The sequence below is a fragment of the Kryptolebias marmoratus genome, linkage group LG14 (genome assembly GCF_001649575.2).
Source record: "Kryptolebias marmoratus isolate JLee-2015 linkage group LG14, ASM164957v2, whole genome shotgun sequence".
NCBI lineage: Eukaryota > Metazoa > Chordata > Actinopteri > Cyprinodontiformes > Rivulidae > Kryptolebias > Kryptolebias marmoratus.
In genome coordinates this window covers 12,525,993-12,533,095 of record NC_051443.1, presented here as the reverse complement: position 1 = coordinate 12,533,095, position 7,103 = coordinate 12,525,993, and the positions used below count along the sequence as shown (strand labels likewise).

Genomic DNA, 7,103 nt, shown 5'->3' with positions numbered 1-7,103 from the left:
AAATAATATATCCTCTGTTCTAGGTAGCTCTTTGAATGGCCTCAGTTTGGAAAAACAGAGTTGAATTCTGTCTGGGCTGAGGGGCTAATAGCTAGTCTGAGTGAGGCCAAGCCTAAAGTGGATTTCGACTTTCATGAAACAACTCCACTCTCAAAAATCTCATAGAGGTTAAACATTCACACTGTGGCTTTGCACTACATGGTTACTCTGGCAAAAATGTGCCCCAGGCTGCATTGAAAGTGCTACAACTAGCTGCTGAGACAATCTGAGCTTGTAAATTACCACAGAAGTCCATGTAAATAACTGTGTAATGCAAAAATGGCAACAGTGTGTATGTTTATAAAACAGTGTTTGCATGAGCTGCTATAACAGCTTTCAAATTGGAGTCGTTTCAGAATAACAGCAATCCATTTTAGTTTATACCTCAGTGTCTTGCTTGTTTGATCAGGATTACATTAAACTCTATTTCTTCAAACTAAGGTTTTTCAAATAGCTATCTACTTCAGGGAAGATATTGTTTGTAACCTTTCCACAGAACAAAGATCAAAATATTATATTATATATTATAATATAGTATAGATCAAAATATTTGATCTATACCTTTAATTTCTCACCTTTCTGTATGACCCAGGTTTCTCAGTAATTTCTCCTCACCTGCAAATAATTGGAACCTATTCGTCCTGCCATTTTCTTTCTTTCTTATTTCTTGCTAAAGGAGCCACTCACCTATATTTTCCAGAGGTATTAGGCTTCATAACAATGCTCTTAGAAACTACATACTGTACATGCAAATGCAACTGTTCCTGCATATATACTCAGCCAAATATCACTTTGCATCAACAGAACTCATTTGAAAAGATCAATATAAAGCTAGCGAATACAAATCTCTACATAATCTAAATCCTAATATAGATATTTTGCCATATGTGCCATAATTTCAAATGTCTAAATGGTGGGGTTTTTTTTTTCATTCACAGATATTCTTGTCAGTGCCACTCGGTGTTGGCCAGGTGTTCAGCTGCATCAGTTCTTGGACAGCAGGTCTTATCCTTCTGGTCCTGCTGCTCTGCTCACCAGCCTTTCCTTTTTGAACCATGCTGGGCTCTGCTGCCAGCATGTGTTGGTAAGAAGAAAAAAACAACAAATCACAATCCTTTGCAAAGGGACAACATAAGTATCCACTGTGAACTTTGCCATGCTATAAAAAATGTGGCAACAGTGTGCAATGTGCAAACCTCATGAACCCGTATTTTATTTACAAAGAAACAGAGTAAACATATCAAATATAGACTGAGAAATTGTACATTTTTTAGGAAAAAAATAAGATAATTTTGATCTGTATGGCAGGAACACATCTCAAAAAAGTGGGGACAGGGACCCCCAAAGGCTGTAAAAGTAAGTGACTAAGTGAATAGGAAAAGACTGGAGGAGCATTTTGCATCTAATTAGGTTATTTGGCAATAGATCAGTATGAGGACTGGGTATAAAAATAGCAATTTAGAGAGGCTGAATCTCTCAGAAGTAAAGATGGGGAGAGGTTTTATCAGTCTGTGAGACACTGCATCTACAAATAGTGGAACAATTTTAGAATAATGTTCCTCAACAGAAAACTAGGAAGACTTTGAATATCCCATCATCTACAGTTCATAATATTGTCGAAGTATTTCAAGAATCTGGAGAAATCTCTGAGCTTAAAGGACAAGACAGAGTCAATATTGGATGATCTTCAGGCCCTCAGGTGGCGCAGCATTAAAAACCACATATGCCATGTTCTTCTTCCTAAACAGGAATCATCCGGCCTGTTATTAGTGCTCAGTTTAAAAGCCTTCCTCTCTGATGGTATGGGGGTGCATTAGTGCCTCTGGCATGGGCATCATCCACATCTGGAAAAGCACCATCAATGCAGAAAAGTATAAACAGGTTTTAGAACTACATATGCTCCCTTCAGATGATGCTATACGTCAGGTAGTTTATAAAGAATATTGTGTTTTTTATGACATTTGGGGATCTAGCTGCTTCTCACAGGGATATTTACTCAGGCCACTGGAAGTGTCTTTTATGTTAATAATGTGGCAAACAAATATACTAGCACTCACATATGGGGTAATATTAAAACAGTTTGATTACAGTCTTTCATTAGGTAGGTATGCAGCGACCTTCGTGGTGTAATATGTTCTAGATGTTTTAATTTCATAATGTGAGCAACCTAAAAACTGACATCTGTGGCAAGTTAGACACTTTCTTCACCATGTGCAGGTGCCTCTCATATAGCGTGTCATGCTCCCCTCTCCGATGCCGTCCCGTCTCAGTTTGCATCACCAACCTGCACGTGACCTTTCTGCCTGTCGACTCTCATCTTCCTCCTCCTTTCCTCCGAGAACCCAGCCATCTTCAGGCTGTCTGCTGTCTCCTACCATGAGGAAAATCGGCACTCCCTAAAACAATTAAAGGCCTCAGGATTTAAAAAAAAAAAAATTGGAGCAGCAGCCAAGACAAGAGCTCACTGGAGAATTGAGGCCCAAATGTTCAGCAGAGAGTGGAAAATGATTATCAGGAAACCTGTGCAATTCTGGGAGAAATTATTGTGTTCTCACATTTACCTCTGTAGGAGTGTAGCTGTTAAGATATTATAATGAGGCACAGTTTGCCTCTTACACAACCAGATTAGTTACATAAAATGCCTAGTTTTGTAGTGACGAACACTTACCACACAGCAAGGTTTTTTTTCCCCTGCAGGTAACTTTCTTCTCTGCAGAGGGCAGCACATTTCAAGGAAAAATCTGTTTGCAGCGCAATCAGATTTTCCGGTGTGAATAAATGCAGAAAGACTTAAAACGAGTACCTGTTTTATTTGGTTTTTGTTCTTACTTTTATAAAAGAATTCCTCTGACAAATAATGCCTTTTCTGCCATTTGCAGTTCATTCAAAGCAAATAACAGAGGAAGACCCATGAGCACGCTAAGAGGAGCTCAGTTTTCTCAGTGGTTCTTTGCAGAGGATTTAAAATTCATCAGCACAGGCAGAAGCTGCAGAAGAGATTTTGGATTGTGCTCCCCCAGCAAAAACACCTTCTTCACTGCCAGGCATAATCCATCACTGCCTTCTGCACTCCAATCTGGGCTATTGTTTATCTATCATTTTTCTTTTGTGCTTCTCTCAATTCAATCATTCTTTATTAATCATTTTCACTCTACTTTTGTTACTTTCCCACCAAATTTCCCTTTCAGTTGTTATCTAACTTCCTCTGTCTTCGTCTCCTCGTCCTAGAACAACCTATCTCTTTTATTTTTTGGATGAGCAAAAAGATTCCAGTCTGTGTGAAAAGAGGACAAGTGGTGACACGTTGCCAGAGCTCCGTCTGGGTTTATGTCTGCGTTTAGATTTGCAAATGCATCTTCATTTGCCATTTGCCTGCCTGTCTGTGCATCTGGCGTACAGTCTAGCCAGCGAGAAACTATAAGAGCCCGTCGCAGTTACAGACGTGTGTGGGATGTGCAGTACAGCAGGGGGGAGAAGGTGCGAGACGAGATGAAGGGGATGGAATTGAGAATGAGAACATGTCTTCTTTTTTGTTTTTTGCCAGGTCATAAATCATCACATGTTGGCTGTCTGTAATATGTTGCTTCTACTTCCCGTGGCCTTTTAAACAATGTTGATTCATCCGTGTGCCCTTCTAAAGGGCAGGATAAGTGTTGGAAGTGGGATGATGTGAGATGAGGCCGGTGTCACTTTTTCCTGTTTCCATGCTGTGGGCTCTCAGCAGGGTGAATCACTTCATCTGTACAACCCGCAGGAAGCGCTCGCTGCACAAAACGCAGCGGGAAAGAGCAAGACGGGGCTGAGGGGCTGTAAGGGATGAGTCTTCACCTTTCAGTTGCCTACAAAAAAAAAGCAGCTGGCGTGTCTTTACTAAGTATAGGATGTCTCCGTTAAAAATGTAGACCAACAGTGGTCCCAAATGAGGTTAAAAGACAAAAGAAAAAAAAAAGGTGATATGAAAGCAAATTATATATACTCACACACTGAGGCAAAATGTGTATTTGTACAATGAGATCATATCTTTGGACACTCACAAAAGGTTTGTTCATTTTAGTTGTTCACCAAAACACAATCAGTTCATTCTCCATTAAATCTGAAACCATCACAGTCTAAATTAGTTACGGAGTTTACATTTCTGTGATGTACTCCCATGGGTTTGTTTTTCTGCTGCTGTCATCTGCCAATGTTTGAGACTCTTGGAGAATTTTATTTTGTCCTCAGCAATTGAAACTCAGCTTATGTGGGTCTGGATCCTAAAACTGACTATGTAATTGTACAATCTTCCTGTTCTTCATCTTTAATTGGTTTCGTGGATTCTTCCTTTTTTAATCACCCTCTACCAAAGCTGAGGTGGCAATAATGGTTTTGGTTGTGTGTGCGTGAGCTGTAACTTTTTTTTCCAGAATTCATCTGCGCTGTTTTGTGTCTTTGATCAAATATGTCCAGATCCCTGTACTTTATTCTTATTGGCTATTCTCATTCCGTAAAGCCTCACATTCAGCTGACGGTAGGAAAAAAAAATGAAACTAAAGCTCAACTTCGTTCATGACACACCTTCAAACTCTGACTCATTGTTGGTATGTTTTATTGTTACATAAGATCACCTTATAAAACAGCTATAGGATGATTCTTTCATATGTTATGGATATCAAACTCTTTAAATCAATCCAGTCTGAAGAGTTAAAGAGATTACATTCACTTCCTAAAAGTGCCAAAGAACTGTGAATTAAAAGACAGGAAGCGCCAACAGATAATAGAGCTTTTCATTACAGTTACAACCGAATGTGTGAGAACAGCAAAAAATCACAAGAACAACAGGATGCATGCCAGCCGTCTTGACAGCTAACAATAACAGTGTCAGTGCTGCTTGATACTTCTACTGGCATTCATTTCTGTGAGACTGACAGGACACTTTGTGTTTCTGCAAGAAAAAATGAGATAGTGTGAATGCATAATAAACAAATTTTAAAAAACGGTCTAAACACTTGGCAAACTGTTCCCATGGGCGGAGAGAGAGTGAATGTTGGCTCTGATTCACTCCATCCTGCCTGAGCTGTGAATAGTATCTAAATGTAAGAGCTGCTATCTGGCGCATGACGCTCCTGGCACATCAGATTTAAACCAAATTTGTCTTCCGTTTCCTGAAAGACGAAAGGAGAATCCTCAGGAAACTCCATTCCTGATTGGAGGAAGCTTGACAGAGGAGGAAGCATTGCCTTGTATGTACGCTCCCTGTGGCACCGCTTTTCAGCTCAGCGGCTGCAGCAACAGTCGATGTCGTAATCCTGTAGTATGTGTAGAGCTGCCTCAAATAGATTTACAGACTTCAGTAGCAGTAAAAGAGGCACTGGAATGGATGACTTGCTCCATTTTATCAGCATATGTCCCACACATAGTGAGAGTGTAGTAAATAAGCTAGATTTCAGGTACTCTAAGTGGTTTTTCTTTATATTACATTTTACTTACCTTGTTTTAATCATTTACATGAATTCTAGATGAATGTTTCTTTCTTTTCAAACAACAATTTGTGGGAGAATCGAAGCTTGTACAACACAAATGTATCAATTAAGGAAATGTACCATTTTCGTTGGAAAAAAATAAGGTCATTTAGAATTTAATGGCATAAATGCGTATAAACAAATTGTGACAGGGCAACAAGAGGTTGTAAGGCACAAATAAAAAAACAGCTGTAGGAGCATTTTCCATATAATTAGGTTAACTGGCAATAGGTTAGAAAGAGGACTGGGTCTAAAAAGAGCGGCTGACTCTCGTAAGTAAAGATGGGTAGAAGTTTGTCAGTCTGGGAAAAAAATGTGTCTAAAACTCAACAATTTAAGAATAATGTTTCTAAATAAAGAATTAGAAAGAATTTAAAAATCCCATCATCTACAGTTCATAATATCATCAAAAGGTTTCGAGAATCTGCAGAAATCTCTGAGTGAAAGTCAATATTGGATGATCTTCAGCCCTCAGGCTGAACTGCATTAAAAACAGGTCTGATTCTGTTATGAACATCACTGCATGGACTCAGGAACACTTCCACAAATCGCTGTCTGTAAACACAGTTCACCGCACCATCCACAAAAGCTGATTAAAACTTTATCATAAAAAATAAGTTATATGTGAACACCACCCAGAAACGCTGCTGTCTTCTCTCAGCCAAAGCTCATTTAAAATGAACTCAGGCAAAATGGAAAACTGTTATTTGGTCATACAAATCAAAATTCTAATTTACTCTCAGAAACCACAGACCCTACATACTCCATACTAAAGAGGAGAGGGGCCATCTGCAGTCTAGACCTCTCACCAAGTCAAAACATTTGACGCCTCATAAAGCAAAAAAATCCAACAAAGAAGAGCCAGGACTGTTGAACAGTTAGAATCCTACATCAGACAAGACTGAGACAACATTCTCCTCCAAAAACTCAGCAGCTGCTCTCTTCAGTTCCTGGACATTCACAGACTGTTGGTAAAAGAAGAGGGTGGTAAATATGGCCCTTTCACAACTTTTTTGAGATGTGTTGCTGCCATCAAATTCAAAATGACCTTATTTTCTTCTAAAAATAGTTAAATATTTTAGTTTAAGTCATATGCTTACTATGTTCCAAGAAAATATGGGTTTATGAGATTTTCAAATTATTGCATTCTGTTGATTTTTACATTTTACACAATGTCACAACTTCATCAGAATTGGGACTGTATATTGTACACAAAACTTATATTTTTAATCACTTCTTGGACAAAATGTCAGTAAAAAGAGTATATAATGATGATTAAACTCATTAAACAATTTAAATGAGTAAAGGCCTTCTTTGTATAGGAATCCATTTTGCAATGAGAAAAAGGACAGTCTGGTGGGAAGCAGCGTGAGAAATTAGAAACAAAGGCAGCAGTATATAGGTGCTGGTCATAAAATTAGAATATCATGAAAAAGTAGATTGATTTCAGTAATTCCATTTAAAAAGTGAAACTTGTATATTATATTCATACATTACATACAAACTCATATATTTCAAATGTTTATTTCGTCTAATTTTGATGATTACAAATGACAACAAATGAAA

The 7,103-nt window shown here is 38.4% G+C and overlaps 1 long non-coding RNA gene across 2 annotated transcripts in view; it reads right to left on the bottom strand.

Annotated features, from left to right (window-relative positions):
* Positions 1-4,861: 4,861 nt before the first annotated feature.
* The window catches only part of LOC112450252, a 17,113-nt gene continuing 14,871 nt past the window's right edge, over positions 4,862-7,103 (bottom strand). For both annotated transcript variants that reach the window (XR_003038805.2, XR_003038804.2), the window contains exon 3: positions 4,862-4,960. This is a non-coding gene — a long non-coding RNA (uncharacterized LOC112450252). The remainder of the gene's footprint in view (positions 4,961-7,103) is intronic.